The sequence below is a fragment of the Triticum aestivum genome, chromosome 4A (genome assembly GCF_018294505.1).
Source record: "Triticum aestivum cultivar Chinese Spring chromosome 4A, IWGSC CS RefSeq v2.1, whole genome shotgun sequence".
Lineage (NCBI taxonomy): Eukaryota > Viridiplantae > Streptophyta > Magnoliopsida > Poales > Poaceae > Triticum > Triticum aestivum.
In genome coordinates this window covers 302,031,317-302,051,370 of record NC_057803.1, presented here as the reverse complement: position 1 = coordinate 302,051,370, position 20,054 = coordinate 302,031,317, and the positions used below count along the sequence as shown (strand labels likewise).

General features: G+C 46.1%; 1 non-coding gene across 1 annotated transcript; it reads right to left on the bottom strand.

Annotated features, from left to right (window-relative positions):
• Positions 1–6,725: 6,725 nt before the first annotated feature.
• Positions 6,726–6,817, bottom strand: LOC123088874 (small nucleolar RNA SNORD96 family). Its single transcript, XR_006442137.1, has one exon. It is a non-coding gene; the product is annotated as a small nucleolar RNA SNORD96 family (small nucleolar RNA).
• Positions 6,818–20,054: the final 13,237 nt, after the last annotated feature.

Sequence of the window (20,054 nt, the reverse complement as noted above, 5' to 3'; positions counted from 1 at the left end):
CTGGACTCCCTCAATGGGCAAGCGAGCTGCATAATTTCTTTTGTTTGACGTAAATTTTTTCAGATGAGTTTTTGTTGTCTTCTTTTTAACTTTTTTCATTAACGAGAGTGGATCGCAGAGGCGAGGGTAGGAGAACCATGAGATATATCAAAATGAACCGCATTAATTTTTTGTTGTTATCTCCGAAAAAGTCAACCGCAGAGAACTACAACATTTTTTATATTGTATTGCATTTGTTTTGCAAAACATTTTAAGTATTCATGCTTTAGGTTAGTGAACTGCACTATGTATTTTTCTTCTCATTTATTTTAATGAATGTGCACTAACTGCTTAGAAGAGGCAAGTGTGCTGCATCAATTTTTTTAGAGTGAACCTTAAACATTTTTTCTATAAATGGGATGCACTTTTTCTTTAGCAAATACGGGACGCTAACAGAACACCATGGAAAAAACATAGTGCACCGCACAGATCCACGTGTCCGACCAATGAACCACGGGTGGATTGTGGTCATCGCCAGAGCGGACAACAGTGACTAAAAACTAAGTGCAAAATTACAACCACACAACATACACATTTTTAAAAAAGCAATGAACTGCGCCGAAGAAGCCGTGAATTGAAAACGATCCAAAACACTTCTGAACAGAATTGGAGGAGATGTGGGCCTCGATCGAACTGCAACTAAGGGACAAGCGAATAGCACTGTAGCGGCAGGTGACCCTCATTGTCGTCAAAGGGAGCGGCAACACACACCTCGCCCCAACTGGATGTCAGCGCCGCGGATGGACCCCCTTGCACCCCTCCCTCCTGTAGAATTAAAAGCTCCGCACCGCACGAAGCGCACCAACGCGAACTAAATGAGTATCTCACTGCCGATGCAAGACGAAGGAGACGGGGAGGAGAGCATAAACTCCGGCTAGGAGATGGCAGAGTGGTGACGGCACCGCTGCATGGAGAGGAAGCCAAAGGGGTGGGGCGGCTGGAGGCGTCGGTGTCGAATAGCTTCCTGGATCCAGTGGTTGGAAGATGCGGGATCCATGAGGGCGAGGAGAGGTGATGCAGTGTGGCTCATGTGGTGACACAGTGCGGATCGCGTGGTGATGCAGTGCGGGAAGGGACGAGCATGCTTGATGGAAGAAGCCATGAAGATGGAGGGGGAGTAGAAGAAGGTCGAGCAGGAGTGATGGTGTGTGTGCCTGAATTGGAGATTGTTCGGAGATGGAGGATGCCGGAGGCCGGTGGCAGCAACCACATAGCTCGGGATCCATTGGATACAGCGACGGGTGTGATCTGCACTGCATTGGGCGGGGTGGCTCGATGAATCATATGCGGCCGGCGAACCGCGCGTTACGGACGGGCGTACTGCACAACATGTCAGGGGTAGAGCTCCACTGTAAAACGACGCACGCCGGCGACAATTCAGGCCGTAGTCGGAGGAGATGCCCCCGGGCTGGGTGCACCTTGATCCCATGCAGGGCTGCTTCTCCATGGCTCAAGAGCATGGGGAAGGATAGCTCACTGGCAGACGCGTGTGGGAGCCCAGATCGAGGGAATGAAGTGCTCCGAGAAGGAGCAGGCGGGACCAGCCATGGATCTACGAGATCCCCGTTGGGGAGGCTCGGGAGAGGCACCCCCATCGGCCGGTGATGGGCCGACGACAGTAAGAGAGGAAACAGGTGCCTGTGCGCTGGCCAGATCTAGAAGGAGAAGGTGAGGTGGTGGGGCGGCGGTGCAGCGTCAGCGTCGGCACGAATCTGGGATGGCGGGGAGGCAGCGGGACTAGGCTCCAGCGGAGCGTGCCAAGGCAAGACAAAGGTAGGTCTAGGCATCTCGTGGTGGTGGCCGCGGCGGGTGGCGTGAGATCGTGGCCCGGTTGAGGCGCCGCGGGGGGTGGGTGGGGTGGGGCGCTGGGGGTAGGTGGGGGTGGTACTGGGGAAGAAAGGTGGGCAACGAGGGGTGGGTTCCTGCGGGGAAGAAGGTGGGGTGTAGGGGTTGGGCTTGAGCTACTGCAGTTTTGTTGGGTTGCTGTGCAGTTCAGGTCTGGTGGATCGAGCAATGTATATGTGTTAGCAGAATAAGAGTTTTTGTTGTTAGAATAAGGTCTTAAGGGGTGTTGTTGGAATATACCCACACTATATATGTATATTATATATATATATATATATATATAAACATTTGAAGATATATATAGACAAGCATATCCAACAAGTTTCCAACACTACATATCCAATAAGAAGTTTCCTCTAACAAAGTGATCGTACAAAATCAAAACAAAAAGAGTTGACTCCATGAAAGCAAGCTCCTCATCTAAAGCAAATCTGCAAATTGGGAAAGAAGGAAGTTAGAAGAAGAAGAAGGCTAGCTAGAAAAATAATAAGAAGAAGAATTTATCTACTCTTTCTTAGTCTCCTCTCCTCTTCTTATCTTCTTCTAACTAAGATAGGAAAAATGCGATTTTTTAGCTAAGCTAGGTAAAAATGCTAACTGTGTAGGTCATTTTAGAGCTAAGCTAGGTAAATAGGTTATTTTGGGGCTAACCTTGGTAAAATGGATCATATTGGAGCTAACCTAGGTAAACTTGGTCATTTTAGAGTTAACCTAGCTTATTATGCCATTTTTTAGTTAACTAAGCATATTATGCCAATTTTGACATAAGTAAGCTAATTATAGGTCTTTATGGAGCTAACCCAGGTAACTAAGCATATTAGAGCAAATTTAGCATTTTAGAGCTAACTTTGGTCATTTTGGAGCTAACTTAGGTAAAATTGATCATTTTGGAGCTAATTAGGCTTATTATGTCATTTTCGAGGAAAATAAGCTAACTATGCCATTTCTTAAAATCTAAGTAAGCTAATTATGCCATTTTTTACATATGTAAGCTAAGTGTATGTCATTATTAAGCAAACCTAGGTAAGTAAGCATATTAGAGATAACATAACATATTAGAGCTAACTTAGGTCATTTCGGAGGAAACAAAGCTAAGTATAGATCATTTAGGAGGTAAGTCTAGGTCTTTATGCATTTGGTAAGCAAAACACTCGAGAAAACTTACTGGCATCACGGAGGTGAAGGACCGGTCGGGTTTGCGCCAGTGCCAGACGGAGAAGGATCGGTCGGGGTCGGGTTTGCGCCAGTGCCAGACGGAGAAGGATCAGTCGATGCTTGCCGGGAGGCATGCTGCACCAAAGATCATTTGCAATGTCTTATTAGCATGATGAAACTGAAATGTGAATACTAGTAACTAATGACCATTCAAATGAAACTCACCGTGTCCGCTATAGCAATCTAGGGCATCGGCGGAGGGGTCTGATCGTTTTTCTCGCACACGGACTCCACAATTTGTATTCATGAGTCAGACATATTACTTAGTAATGAAACAAACATTACGTGCATGATTTGGCTAATATGCAGGAGAAACTTACCACGAGGAGCTTGTATAGGGCCCGGTGAGACGAGTCGTTCCGGTTCCTCTCCGCCTCCAACAGACTAGTCATCCTCTCCTCCAGCTCGTTCTCCCTCTGCTTAGCCTGCCTGTTTGCATCTGCCAGAAGCTCCTGGGCCCTAGCCTCGATGGCGAGCTCCATTGGCCGTGGTCGAGGTAGTATCTCAGGAAGAGACCTCGCATGGCGCTTCTTCATCTCTGGGAGACTTCTAGTAGTACGTATCAGTCCATCCCCAGTGGCTACCGAGCCATGTTTCCTCCCCTCACCAGATAGCATCATGAGCTCTGGATCAAAAGGACTCTGGCTCGGGTTGAAGTCATCCCCTTTCGTCGCTTTCCCAAAGTCTTTATACCTCACGAGCTTGTTGTGGGAGGAGATGTTTGTGAAGCTCTCTGGATGATCCAGTTCATCCTCAGAGAATGCCTTGGCCTTCTTGAACGGGGCAGTATGGGCCATGGCATAGAGGTCGTACAGCGGTGGCACGTCCTTCTTGTTGTGTTTTGCCTAAAAGAGAGGAACAACATATTAGTTAAGGGCTCAAGCTAGCATGGAGAATGAAATTGCATGAATCGTTAAGGGCTCAAACCACATACCAAGTGATCCCCTTACTCAAACAAGTTGGAGATCCCTTGATGGTGTGGCACACCTCGCATTTGGGCACACATATCCCTGGCCTTGTTGTGTTCGCCTAGCCATTGGGGAGAACACCACTCATCCACCAACGCCTCCCAATAGTCCATCCTATCCGCACACCATTTTGGGGGAACCTAAGTTTGGCAAAGAGAAATTTCAGTGCTACACCTACGAATGAAATCAAGGAAACTAAGTACAAGGCCTTAAAAATAGGTAATTACCTTCATGTACTTCTCCTTACTCAGATACTTGACATGGCACTTGTTCTTGGCCCTCCTAATGTTAGTCGAGGCTTAGTAGTCTCGAATAGCCTGCACCCTAGCCTAGTATTGTAAGTTCTGAAGTAGGCGCTTGCACTCAGCTTCGAGAACCCTAGCCGCCTCCGCCTCTTGTTCCTCAGAACACCTGTAGAAGTTCTTCAATCAAACAAGACAATACTGATTCATACAATCACTAGGTAATGTTGATTTTTAATTCTGTAAAGGAGAAATTACCCAAAACCGCCACCTCACAACTTCGGCCACCATCTCGCACATGACACCGTCGACCCTCTCCTCCGGTGGGGCTTGGGCAGCCACGTACAGCTCCCAGCTCAGTGCTAGCTGTGGAACCCGACCCTCACCGGGAAACGTGACCCACCCCGGGGTTGTGCCGGCAAAGCACACCAAGGACCTGGTTGGGCCTGCGGACACCATCGGCGTATATCCAACCCCTGCAGTATGACAAGGCCAACACATTAGATATTAATTTGAAGAAACATTAAGGACAAAGGTTAAAAAGAGTAAATGCACTTACTTCTCCCCGTTAGGCTCAACCAATAACCTCTGATCGTGGGTCGCCGCCACGGCCGGGAGCTTCGTACCACCACGCTGGTAGACCTTCTTGCCCTGCTCAACCAGGTCGCCCTTGCTAAAACTATCGTCAGACCAGGTCTCCTCGCCATCAGCATGTCCACTAGTCTCCGGAGTCACGCGGGACAAAGACTCCGGGACCGGAGCCTCATGGGACGAAGACTCTGGCGCCCGAGTCTACTAGGACAAAGACTCTAGGGCCCAAGGCTCATCAGCCCGAGGCTCGTGGACCGGAGTCTGAAACGGGTCCAAGTTTGAAAGGTCCACCTAATATGGAGCACTCCGGTGGTCAGGAGAAATAGCGAGGGGTGGCGGCGAGGAAGGCGCAACAGGATTCCTACCTCTCCCGCCGCCACATCAACCTCTAGCTCCACCCCTCTTCGTCTTCCCCCGACCTCTCCCAGTCGAAGAAGAAGCACCCGTCGGGGTCGTCATGCTGTCTACGAGCGCTCTCCGAAGCTGCTGGGGTGCATTATAGCTACCCCTCCCAACACGCGCCGAGGAAGGAGGCCCGGAGCGCTCTCGACCCGCGCCCACCATCTGTCAACACCTGCAAGGACAAAGAGTAAATGAAATTAGTACAACATAAACATAATAAAAAAAGTGGTGGGTGAAAAAACGCCTAAAAAATTAACTAACTAATTAACTAGCTAACTAAGTATTTAACCTAAAAATAACTAACTAACTAATTAAAAGATTTTTATTAAGGCTAGAAATGGTCTTTAATAGGTTAAAATTATTTTAGTGTTTCAAAAATATTTGAGAAAATTTAGCGAAGCTCATTGGACATATATTGCCCATATATAAGAGTTTCAACAAATGGTCATGTTGAAAATATTGGTCAAATCCATCAAAAACTCTTTATGCAAAATTCCACCTTTCCTAGTTGCTACGTGTCCATGCCCATAGTCAAATAATTCAAGAAACCATTAGCCAACTAATTGACAATGGATGAATAAACCCGCCTTTTCTTTTCTTTTCTGATTTTCAAGAAACAAAAGAAATGGGATGCATATGCATCATTATCCTAATCATTTATATGGTTGTTTTCTAGGATTAGTAATTAGTAAAACTAAAACTAGAACTAGTTAACAGAACTAACCTAACTAACCTACAAACTAACCTTACTAACCTTCGAACTAATTAACCTAACTAACCTAGAAACTAACCTAACTAACCTAGTCTAAAGATCAAAGAAAAAGTGTCTAGATAACAACACAGATCTACTTCTACTCTCTTCATAGAGAATGTTTTTAAACCAAAAATTAACAATAGAGATCAAAGCAAATAAACAATGTATGAACATTTGTGTCTAGGTAACAGAAATACCACCAAAAAAACACAAACATAAAAAAAGTTGGATATTTTGTCGGATAGATCACTCAGAGTGATAATATAGATCTCATCAATGTATGAATCAGGCCACTACTTTTTGACATCACAAGTCATTACCGGGATCCATAGACAACAATCTCCAATTAGGAATGAAAAATCAACCAGAAACATTACACAGATTCCTGAGTTCAATTAAGAATACTTGAAGAGTTTCATAACAAATGGTTGAGCCGTCAGACAATGCTTTATAAGAAAATAGAATTATGCTTATGATCAAACAAGTAGCAGTAAGCAACTCAAGATCCACCAAAAGGATAGCCCGTTTGAAAAATTCTAGCCCAGTTAACATTTCGCCATAAAATTCAGTCTCCAAAATTACGACATAGCCAATGTGGACATCAGAATTGCAGATTATCACAGCATAAGTTTAGAAGTACTCAGAAAAATTACGCTAAGATGTTCAATTTGTCCCCAGAATTGTAGAATGACAGCATGGCCGTACAGCGACCAACCAGTCGCTAAAGATGGTATGATTAACACGTTTTTCATCACCGGACAAACAGAAACACAAACTCAAACAAACAAGTCAACAAAACAGAACTTAAATTACTACAGAAAACAAAATCTGACAAAAGAAGACATGAGAGGAATGACACTAACCCAATCTAAAGAAAACTAACCTAGAAAATCAAACTAACCTAGAAAATCAAACTAACCTAACTAATAGTACTAACTAACCTAATTAGTAGCAGTAGAAAAAAGAAACTAACAGTAAACCTATTACTCACAGTAGAAAAACATAAAAAACAAGGGGAGCTTACCGGAGTGGGTCGACGGAGCACCGGGGCGGCGGGGTGTCGGGCAGTGAGGGCGTCGGGGTGGCGCGGGCGGTGAGGGCGTTGGGGCGGAGGGGCGGCAGGGTGTCGGGCGGTGAGGGCGTCAGGACGGCGGGGGCATTGGGGTGGCACGGGCGGCGAGGGCGTTGGGATGGCGCGGGCGTTGGGGCGACGGGGGGTAGGGGGCGGCGGAGGCGCTGGCCGGTGGGGGTCGGGGGCATCGGCGTAGCGCCAGTGAGGTGAGGGAGAGAGAGAGGTGAGAGAGAGGGGCCGAACGTTTTTTAGTTAGGTTTAATTTCGTTGTTGTCTTCTAGCAGACGACAAAGAGCGTAGCTAGTGGGGTGGGGCCGGGGGGAAACAACCGTTAGGTTGCCACTTTCTTTGTCATCCTCTCGCAGATGGCAAAGAAGCTTTGCCATCAGCTAGCAGATGGCAAAGAAAGTGGCCGTTAGGTGGTTCTCACTAGTGGGCTACCCTCCCTCTTTAACGTCTGCTAGACGACGACAAAGCTTCTATGTCATCCGCTAGCTGACGGCAAAATGCTAGCAGACGGCAAACAAGCTCTTTGTCGTCCGCTCTTTCTTTGTTGTCAGCTTTCGGTATGCTCATGGCAAAGAGACTGACGACAAAGAGCTGGCTGATGGCAAAGATCATGATTCCAGTAGTGCAGGGTTGAAGTGGAGGCCCATCTCCTTCCTCTTCTTGGTAGTAGGCTCCTTTGCAAACTGGAAGTTACGCTTGAAGAGATTGTTGTCACGACACTATAGAAGAGATGATGGGTCGACATTCTCTGGCTGAGGTCCTCGGACCATGCAAGGATAGAAGCCTTAGGCAATAGCTTCAGGCTACGACTTGGGTTGCAGATTCTTGTAAAGAATATGGCCCCACGGGCACTGGATGGCATTCTTCTCATCATATTCAGCAGTGACGAAGTTGTACTTGAACACTATTCAGCCCAATATCTTCGGATCCATTGGATCCCGGTCTTGCGTTGATTATAGTGCTCCTCAGGATCAGCCTTGTATAGTTCATACATATCCGAAGGCAGATCTAGAGCAGTATTTCCATTGCGCTGCATGCCACCCTTCCTTGCAGATATCTCAGAAGCCATAATTTTTAGACTGATATGCTTCAAGACAGTGAAAGGCTTCCGTCTACTTGTCAAGGAAGAGCTGGCTTTAGGGGAGTCAATATGATGCTGTAAGAATTTTGCACATGAATGCAGACTATGAGTACCTAGGGATCCTCCCACGGACATGTACCTGTGATAGCATTAGAGATGCGAGGGAAGGGGAAGAAGTCATATGCATTATAAGAAGATTTTGAAGATAAATCAGTTTGAAGACATTGACCTCATAGTGCGAAGACATTCACTTATTTGAAGTGAGTTGGTTCTAGATTTGTATGAATCCATGAATAAGTACAAGTGAGGAATCTAACTAGTTATGAAGCATAAGTGAACATACTTTGCAATATATGAGATTTAGAAAGAGACAGATCCAGATTTGGAAGTGCAGAAACCACTTTTGGTTGAAGTGGACGAATTTGACAAATCAAAGAGGCTGTAAAAGTGAGATTTCTTTACCACAGACGAACTGCTAGACGAGGCAGAAGGGAGGCCAAGCAGTCCAATCTCCCATGCCCTAACTTGGCGACGGAAGACACCTACGGCAGCAGCGGAGAAGACTAGGTCCGCGACCGGCGTGAGGACGGCATCGAAGAGGTTGCGGCAGCTAAGCGCTTTGTCTCCAACCTAGACATGAGCTAGTAGTGGCACTAGGGTTTGTGCGAGTTGGCGAGGTGGAAGAGGAGATAATGACCACGCTAGGGTATGTATTTATAAGGTAAAGGGCTGCGCAGCGTAATTACGCAGGTGCCCCTGCGGTTCACATCTGATGGACACGTGGCATGAATGCAACTCATTGAGAGTTGTTCCATGTTCCCACACATGCCTAGTTTCTCGGGTGGTCGTTCCTGCTTCTCTGGTATTCAGGAAAAAGAGATATAGCATTGAGAGCAGTTTTAAATGTGTATCTCTGTATCTTCAGCTGACAAGGACGCAGTGAAGACATTTGCCACGTTTGAATAGAATGCATATGACTAGATAGGCAGATTTTGAGGAAGAAGCACAAAAGGGGTTAGGGTCTGATCACATTCACTTAATTCAGAAAATGGCAAGTTTGAAGACATAGCTATAAGGGAATGCTATAGAGGACAGAACACATGTATATATATACATATATACATGTATTCTAACAACACCCCTTAAGACCTTATTCTACAAACACCGGCCTTATTCTGCACATCCACCACCAGATCACCGTCGCCCCTCCCCTCCCGGCCATCTTCCGTGACAGTGGCCTGGGAGCGTCGCCGCCCCTCCCCTCTCGGCCTTCTTCAGCGACAACGGCTGGGAGCGCCGTCGCCCCTCCCCTCCCTGCCTTCTTTCGCGACAGCGGCCTAGGAGCAATGCCGCCCCTCCCCTTCCCGCTTTCTGCCGCGGCGGCGGCCAGGGAGCGCCACTGCCCCTCCCCTCCCGGCCTTCTTCAGCGGCGGCGGCCGGCAGCGACGCCGCCCCTCTGCTCCAGGCCTTCTTCCGGGGATGCGGCCAAGCAGCGACACCGCCCCTCGCCTCTCGGCTTTCTTCCGCGTCAGCAACCGAGCAACAGCTCCCCAATCTCGCATATCGCCCTTCTTCCATGGCAGCAGCTCGGTAGCGCCGCCGTCGAACTCCTCCGGGCCTTCAATTACCTGTACTTCATCAGATATGGATTGGTGCTACCTCAACATCAAACCAATTCGAGCAAGGAGGACTATGCACAAGGTTCCTTCATCCACGACAGCTTCTTGGATTTAGGCTGCAACCACCTTCAGAGCAAAACTTTCGTCATCACTCACCTTGAGCAACGTCCAGACCGCTCATGAACTACTGAAGGGCAAGTGGACTGCACGGGTGAAAGCAAAAGTTCTACAAATGGATGAGAAGTGAACTTCTTCCTACAAACGGAAGAAAGCACTGCAACACGAGGTAAGAAGAACACTCCCTCTACTATCTCAGGTTACTTATTCCAGACAAAGCAGTACACGCAGTCTAGTATGCCTCCAAAAACTAAGCAGTGCGGTTACTTTAGTTCACAATAGGAAAAAAATGCAGTGCACTTGCTCGGTTATGCAGCACGCTTGCTCGGTTATCCAGTACGGTTGTATACATTCAATACGGACAATGATGTAGTGCGGTTACTTCAGTTCACCTTGCGGGATGATGCAATCGGCGTGCATTAGTTCACAGTACCATTTGAAACACATTGTAGTTTGTATCATTCTGTTCATTTTTCCTGACAATGCAGCTCGCCATTTTGTGCAGGAAATGACGTTCAACATATACAAAATGCTGTGCATAATTGATAACCCAAGGAACAACAAATTTCAGAAGAGTAAAGCTTCTTCTGAAAGAGACACTGGCTGGGTTACCCCTGAGATTCCTCGAGTATTCTTCACGACAACAAACAGGGTGCAATACTCTCTAGAAGAAGTTTTTTTCCAGGGAGAAGAGGTAGTCAAGGATGATGACGATGTCACGTTCATCTGGGAAGGCACACACCGACAGGATCATGAAGATGACGACGATGAAGATGAGCCAATAACAATTCTCAACCCAGAGTACAAGCACGAGTTCAGTACATTTGGACAACATGTCCGAACAGACAATGATGATGCAGTTGAACATGATGTTGCAGCAGATGATGATTATGATGATGTGCCACCTCTCCAAAAATTTCAAACCAATCAAGTGAGAATTGCCACAATACTGGATTACCACCACGTGCACCTGCTGCACCATAAAAATGAGCTCATCATCCACCTGCCGCACCGGAAAATAGAGCTCCAAGTGGACCTGCTGCATCAACTTCGACACTGCGACCACCAAGGGTGCCTCGGTCAGATGTCGACGGCAGGTACAAATCCTCCTCACTATTGCTGCTATGAGATCCACAACTACACAGGTCTGCTATAACTCCGCCATGTCCAATACAACTCTGTGAGCTGCAAACTCTATTAGGTGAGTGACTCTACACACATGTAAGTTTATGTCCTGAAAAAATAATATTTGCAGTCCATTTAGAACATTGCAATGCACACTGATATTTCTTGTGAGGTTTGACCTAACATCTAATACAGTCGATTCTTCTGAAAACTTAGGAACATTGCAATGCTTTATTAAACTCGTATGCACTCCTCATATTTAAAACAGAACAGAACAATTTATCTCATAGAGCATTGCAGGATAAAAACATGCCGCCGAACCTCATACCTGCTGCTGGAATGAAATTCACCATGTACGACTAGGCATTGGACTTTTACAACAATTATGCAAGATATGCAGGGTTTGGCATACGCAAGAGGTCAAAACACAAGACAAATGCCTACATTGTCTGCTCAAGAGAAGGGACGCACAAGCAAACTATGTTAGATTATGACCGGAAACGTGAGAAGACATCAAAAAGGATTGACTACAAGGCAAAAATTAGAGTCAAAAAGTGGAAGGATGGCAAATTTGTGATAGAAATGGTTGACCTCAACCACAATCACAAGATGCTAGAAAGCCCCGGGATGCTTTTGCACATGCGATTGCACAAAAAAGACGATCCTTTGATTGACCAGTTAGTGAAAGACATGCAGCTGGACAACCACACACACACACACACTCAAATGATGTCAACGATGTCTCGTATGTCCGGTGGTCTGCAGTACATGGGACATACTAGCCGCGACTGGGTAAACAAGTAAGCACATCATAGAGCATAACACTTGAGCATCATGTCAGTAATTATTTCTTCTTTGATGAGATGAGTTTGCATTGCATTTAAAATGCAGGAAATAGAAGTTTCCCAGAGAAGAGTCCCAAGATGACGTCAAGAAACTTCTGGATTTCTTCGAGAAGATGTAGAATATAAACCCAGAGTTCTTCTATGATTATGACGTTGATGCCAATAACCATGTAAGAAACGTCTTTTGGGCCAACACAAGTTGCAAAGGATCCTATGGAGATTTTGGAGACTACGTTACATTTGACATGACATATAAAACTAACAAATTCCACATGCCGTTGGGAGTCTTCGTGGGAGTGAACCATCATCTATAGAGAACCATATTTGTTGTTTCCCTCGTGCGAGACGAAACAATACCGTCGTTCGAGTGGGTTTTCAAAACATTTCTGAGGTGTATGAACAACAAGCCACCAATCTGAATGCTCATAGGTACAAAAAATCAACACCTATATACTTATGTTTGTTTGGTACACTTATATTTCTCATGTCTATCTTACACACAAACAACATAATAAAAAACACTATTTGTGCATTCTCGGACCAGTGTTCTTTGATGAGGGCAGTATTAAAAACTATCCTCCTAGATACAATACATAAGTTGTGTTGGTGGCATATCATGAAGAAGTACAAAGACCACCTCACCTTGCTTTATAACACGCACGAGAAACTCAAGGATGACCTCCATGTGGTGCTAAACCACCCACTAATTCCATCAGAATTTGAATGGGCATGGAAGGACCTCATTCAGAAATACAACTTGCAAAATGACGAAGTGATGAATTCGATGTGGGATGACAAGCACGTGTGGATCTGCGCTTACTACAAGGAATTTTTCTGTGCTCAGATGACTTATGTGCAGAGAAGCGAGAGCATGAACCGCATATTGAAGAAAAACTTTGTTAAAGAGAAGCATGATCTCCATATGTTTGCTCAGCAGGTGGAAAAGCGCATTCAAATGAGGAAGGCCGTCGAGCACACAAAGATAGTAGCAAATGAGGTAAACAAAATGTCCATAAAAAATAGCTAAGTATAACTACAAAAATGAACAAAATTTTCATTTCTCCAGTTCGTAACACTTCATTTATGATCATGCAGTCAGAGGTAAAGACAATAACCAAGTTTGGGTTCGAAGTTCAGTTATCAAAAGTGTATACAAGGGCAGTTTTTGCAGATTTCAAAGAAACACTCTACTGTAGCACTGCATTCAGAGTAGAACGGTGCCCTAAGAACCCGACAAAGTATCTTTTACACCACTACAACAAATCAGATGCATTTGACTGGGCAAGGCATACTTTCCAAGTGTTCGCCGATGAAGAGAAAGGTGTCTACGAGTGTGAGCGCAAACTCTGGACACATAGGTGCGACTCGCTAGCAAAAAAAATCTTAATTTCTGATAGTCATGCACGAAAGCTCACTTACTAAACTTTAAAAGTCCACATGCATGAGTAATTCACAAAACCAAGTGAAGTTCACTTCCTTAAACTGAACAAATAATGAAAACAATATGTGTTTATTAATTTCATGCAGTTCACTTACAAAACAAAGAAATCGCGGTCTGCAGGGCTCTTTTGCGTCCATGTGTTATGCATGCTTTATCATTTGAGAGTACTCAAGATTCCTGAGGTGTACATCATGAAAGGATACACCCGGAACGCAAAGATCAAGTGCAACGTTTGACAAAAGAGACTACGAACAAACAACACCAGATGGAAGCTCACTTTTTTGCTATAGAAAATTGCTGACTGAAACAGCAATGGACCTTGCAAACAGAGTGACAAGGTCGGAAACTTGGTGCCACAGAGCGTTGTCTGGTATGAGGGCACTAATCGAGGAAGTTGATGTGCTCAACAAAGAAGAAGAAGAAGCAGATAAATCCCAGCATGACAATAATGCCGAGAAAGTAGAAAATACCGAACACAATGCAACTGGTGCTATCAAAAAAGAAACAATTCTTCCACCGCATGTTTCAAACACAAGAGGAAGGAAGAAAGGGGGTGATGCAAACCAGAAAAAGGTTGCATGCAAGGAGAAAAATGATGACAAAAATAGTAAGCCACGGCCTGAGCTGGACAGTGATGGTCACCCACTAGGAATAAGAAGGTGCAAGACATGTAGTGAAATCAGCGGCCACAATTCCAGGACATGTACAAAAAGATATCAACAAGAAAAGCGAGGACATGGCGATGCACAACCAAACAGAAATTCCACACACAACACTAAGAAATGGACGAAACCGAGACGTTGCAACATCTGCAAAAAGAGGAAGAGACACGATTCAAGAACCTACCCCAAAAGAACAAGATCAGAAAACGAGGAAGACGAAGAAGATGAAATCATAGAAGAAGATGGTGACACAACTGAAAAAGAAATGGCTTATGAAGAAGCAGATGAAGAAGAGGAGGAGGAAGAAGAAGAGAGCGAAGAGGACGAAGAACATGAAGAAACTGATGAAAGAGAGGCTTATGAAGAAGCAAATGAACAAGAGAAGGAAGAGGAAGAAGAGAGTGAAGAGGACGAAGAACACGATGAAACAATGCCCACAAGACCACCAAACAAAAGACAGAAAATACAAGGGAATGCTGGTGTACAGAAACAACTGAGAACGACACCGCATACAAAAAAATAGGTAGGAGCATGAAAGGATGCAGTTCACAGCGTTGGAAAACAAAAGCCACCATCAACCAGCACGCGAGGAGCAAAGAAGGATGCAGTCCACAGTGCTGGAAAAAAGCCGCCATCAACCAGCACGCGAGGAGCTACAAAGACAACGGTGCAAAGACAAGAACCAGCAACACCGCCACGGAAAACAAAAGAAAGTGCGACATTAGACACGCTCCAGTCAACGTGAAGAAGCAGCAGGTTAACGACCAAATAGATGAAGTTCAATAAATTAATCCTATACATAGCAGTTTGCTTATCTGTACGACTAATGTATCAATTTAAATTTTGTGTAAACACAAACTTCCCACTGACTATGATTTCTTCAACTAAACCATATCAATGGAAATGATGTATAGAGTATACCATATATATAGCAGTCTAGAGTAAACATTGACACATTTTGATCCACAACACATGAAAAATGCAGTTAGCTCACGGGCATCACGAAGTTCTGACTTATAATTCAAGTGGTTCAGATCACAAAAATACTTATTACAAAACACATCAAAAGACAAAGCGTTCGGTATGCAAAAGTACTTATTACAAATCAAACTCATAACCTTAACCAATACGTCAAACGTGATTCTAACCATACGATCCTCGAGTTCAAAGAAGTTGAGGACAACAACTTGCTCAGACTTTAGGCCACTATCATTGGCAATTTCCTTCCAGCCTTTCTGCAGACACAACTGCCCGTCAACGCCTACATGGTACTTGGCTGGTTTCAGGTGTCCATTGCTAAGAACAACTTGGAGAATTCCCTTATTCTTGAGCCGTAGATACCTAACAGCTGGTTGGGGGATTTTTTGCAAAAAATAATAGAACTGTTTGGTGACGATACTAGTAGTACAATTATCATACTTTGCATAGAGCAGTAAAAACCTACACACAGTACATACATGAGCTAGATGAAGTGCACAATAGTTGAACAAATAGTACAAATAAAATGCAATCTCATATGTAGTATGGAACTTGCGAACATGTAGTACGCCTCTAACTATCATGCATTTCTTGAGACAAGCTGCATGTAGTACACACCGTATAAAGCGGGGAAAATTGTGGGAACTAGTAGTGCCCATGTAATATCTAAGCAGTTCACATATTGTAACGATGCAAACTAAAACACACACTCCATGCACACAAGAAACAAAATAAAAACAAGATATAAGTACACAATGCAGTACACTTCGATAAAACAAAATAAGTGCGTTCCTAAAATACTAGAAGTTCATACTAGTATGGAATTATACAAAAAAATAGAAAACACAAAGGAAAAAATTAGATCAAGCAAAAAATACCATCTTGTAGTGAGTCTCCACGTCTGTTGACGTAAGCTGATGGACAAAAGGACTTGTGCGGCCAAGGCCACGGTGAAGCAGGGCGGAATAGAACACAACAACGTTGATGTGTCCCACAACCAATCCTTCAGTGAATACTATGCCATATGCAAGCTACTCCGCTCACCCAGCTCGACACAAGACCTTGCCCCCATGAAGAGCACGACGGGCCTACGAGAAAGTTGAGCCATCACAGTGCGTCGGCACACCACAACCATGGCCACAGCAGGAGAGATTCACGCAGGGGCCTGGAGCCATCGCAACAAAAAACCTAGAAAATGAAAATAAATAAAGAGAGGGTGGAGAAAGGAGAGAAGTTGCGTCTAGAGGAGAAATGAACTGCAAAGGAAGGGTAGAAGTTGGCCTACATTTATAGAAGAGGAATGCAAAAAGGTCAAAAGTGAAAATTAAACGAGAGTTAATGAAAGTTATGTTACCAAGAATGTAGGACAATGAATACATATAGTGGAGTTCAAATATACTAAAAAATGCAGTGCTGCATACACTAACTTCATGTTTGTTCCCAACAAAATGCCGGACTAGATACAGCAAGGCAACACCAACTTGTACAACATCAAGTAAGCCACATACACAAAATAAACAAAGCATTCACATACTAGAAGGAGGGGCCACACTTATGGAAAAAATTTCAATTGGCGAATTCACTTGATGTCCTCCCTCACCACCATGATCCTCACCACCAGGACAACAAGAGCCAATTAGTGTATCATTATGACCACTGCAATCACCTACTGGATTAAAAAAACCAGCAATAGAAATTACAAAACATCACATGACAAATAATGCAAAGGAACACTGACAAGTAACACAACATAAACAAATATGCAGGATGAATTAGGAAACTAGATAAAGATCAAACAAAATAAACAAAGCCAAAAATAAGCACTCCACATACCCTGAACTCCTCCTCCCACTCTGCTCGGCGAAGACATGGCATTTACATGCAGCACAAGGATGAAGTGACAGATATAAGCAAAAAATTTTGTGAAATCTGATGAAACCCTATATGCACCTTGCTCTGCCTATAGAGCACACACGAGTATCGACTTCAAATCGAGATAAAATCGCCTGCTTACCGAACAAATACATAAGAAAAAAACACAACAGCAACTACGAGTATCACAAAACTACACGAGGGAACGATCAAGACTGAGGCCAAGGGGGAACGTGCCAAAAAAGGGGATGAACGGTGGCGGTGGGAGGCAGCGACGGGAATGGACGGGAAAGGGATGCTGGAGCATAGCAGGAAGTGCTGGCGGAGCGGACGGCGACATGGGATGCAAGAATAAGGACCTCGTGAGGGTGGCGGTTCCGCGGGCGAGGACAGTTGCTGCAGCCGATGGCGGTTTTGCTCGAGGGAGAGATGCTTCGGGAGACTCTTCAAGAGAGAAGAGGGGATTCTTCTCCGTCTCTCTCCCTATGAGCGGATCGATTGGATTGCCTGGGAGGGCCACATACGAGGCCCGCGTGGAAAAGGGTTACATAAAACGGGCCGACCCAAAACAGCCCAGCTAAATAAGATGGACTATATCGAAACACACATGATGCAGTTCTCTATGAAGAATAATGAAGTACGGACAGTAAAACAAAATAAAATTAATGCAGTTTGTAAAAAAAAAGTTAAATTCAAAAACAACGCGCGTGTTAAGATAACGCATCCAAAAAAAAGTCTACCTTCAAATAAGTACCACAACAAAAGAACAGCCCCCCAACCCCCCTCCCGTGCGAAGTACTGCAACAAGTAAATGCAAAAACAAATGTAGTATGCAGTGTCGTGGTTCTAAGCCTGACAGTAGAGTGGGGGGTAGGTATGAAGAGGCAAGGTCCTAGCTATGGAGAAGTTGTAAACACAGGAGATGTACGAGTTCAGGCCCTTCTCGGAAGAAGTAATAGCCCTACGTCTCGGAGCCCGGAGGCGGTCGAGTGGATTATGAGTATATGAGTTACAAGGTGCCGAACCCCTCTACCTGTGGAGGGGGGTGGCTTATATAGAGTGCGCCAGGACCCCAGCCAGCCCACGTAGGAGAGGGTTTAAGGTGAGTTAAGTCTGGGGCGTTACTGGTAACGCCCCACATAAAGTGTCTTTACTATCATAAAGTCTACTTAATTACAGGCCGTTGCAGTGCAGAGTGCCTCTTGACCTTCTGGTGGTCGAGTGAGTCTTCATGGTCGAGTCCTTCAAGTCAGTCGAGTGAGTCCCTCGTTGGTCGACTGGAAGGCGACCTCTTCTAAGGGTGTCCTTGGGCAAGGTACTTAGATCAGGTCCATGACCCTACCCTAGGTACATGACCCCATCATTAGCCCCCGAATGGATTGAGGCTTCGAGTGAGGAAGGAGTTGATGTTGTTTCCGATTAACCTTTGCACACTGGTCGTGCGTTGTTCTGGACCAAAGAATCTCTTCGTCGATAGTGAGCAACTTGTCTTCAGTCGACTCGATCCATTCTCTTCTTTCGTCGAGTGATCTTTCGGGCTTCGACGATCTCCGAGCGACGGATCGCGGGAAACCCCGCGTCTGACAGACCGATCTGCCGTTCGCGGATTCCGCGGGATGCGAAATTTGGGGACGCGCGCGAAGCGGAGCGGACCGCGGCGTTCGGATGGGACGGGACATAGACGCCTCGATCTCCGCGCCGCTTTCTTCGCCACGTATCCCGTCTGCATAACTGTTCCTGGATATGATTAGATCGACCGGGCCCACCTGTCATCCACTCGGAAGGGACCTTATAAATGCGCCCGGCGAGGATTTTTGTACTGTGCCTCAGCATTCTCTCTCTCTCTGCTCCCTTCGTCCCCGTCCAGCGCGCTCGCTCTCGCCCCCGCACAACTTCCCCTCGCGCATCTCGCCGGCAACCATGGCCAAGGAGAAGACGGCGGCGCTGGAACGCGCGAAGAAGGCGTCGGCGTCGGAGAAGGCGAAGGGGAGATCTACCAGCCGCGGCGGGTCTTCGTCCAGATCCCGCCTGCCGAAGGGCTGGGTCCAAGGAGACTGGATCCAGTCGACCATCACAGAAAAAGATCTCCTCGACATGGCCAACGAGGGCTTGATCCCTCATGGAGCTGCGAGGCTTCCGGGGAAGGAGTGGCAGCCCCAGCCAGAAGAGGGTGAGTGCGTGCTCTTGGCCACCCATGTTGATCGTGGATTTTCTTTGCCGCCGAGTATTTTCTTCCGTGGCTTCTTGAACTTCTTTGGAGCGCAGCTCCACCACTTTACCCCAAATTCTATCGCCTATATTGCCGCGTTCGTGTCCATGTGTGAGGGTTTCCTGGGCTGTCGACCGCACTGGGGTTTGTTCAAGCATATATTCACGTGTCGCTCTCAGACCGTGAAGAAGGCGAGCCCAGGCGATGAAAGAACCCGAGTCGTCCAAATGTGTGGGGGTCTGGGGATCCAGGTGAGGAATAAGAGCACCTTCCCGCCCATGACCTTTCCCGAGTCAGTCAGAGGCTGGCAGTCGACCTGGTTCTACTGCCAGGACCAGTCGACGCCGGGGCAGTCGAGTGGACTCCCTCAGTTTACCATGGACCGAGTGAACAAGCCCTCCTCTCTGAAGTTGATTCCGGAGGAGAAAGCTGACGTGAAGATGTTGATGGAGCGCGTGGTGCAGTTGGTTCGGGAGGGAGTGACGGGCATGGATCTCCTGGAGGTCTTCCTTAGGCGTCGCATCCAGCCCCTTCAGTTCCGGAGCCACTGCATGTGGTTGTACTGTGGGACTGAAGACGAGACTCGAGTCCATCCAGAAGCAGTCGACGATGTCACTCTGGAAAGATGGATGGCAGCCGTTACCGGAAACAAGGATAACCCACGCGGAGCCAGAAGGATTCCTCCACTCGACCACAACAGCGATCCAAACAAGGTATGCCTGCTCTGCTCTCCACTGTGTTCTTGTCACATTCATTTCTGTTTATCCTGCCGACTGGTCGATTGATCCTTGTCTTGATATCTACCAGGCCCTCACCGAGCTGTACTCGATGCCCAATGGGGCACAAGCTCCGACTGAGGAGGGTGAGGCGAGTGGGGGCGAGAGCCAGGAGGAGGAGGAATGGGACTCGGACGTTGCTGAGGATGATGATGACGATGATGATGATGACGGTGATGAAGATGACGTTGA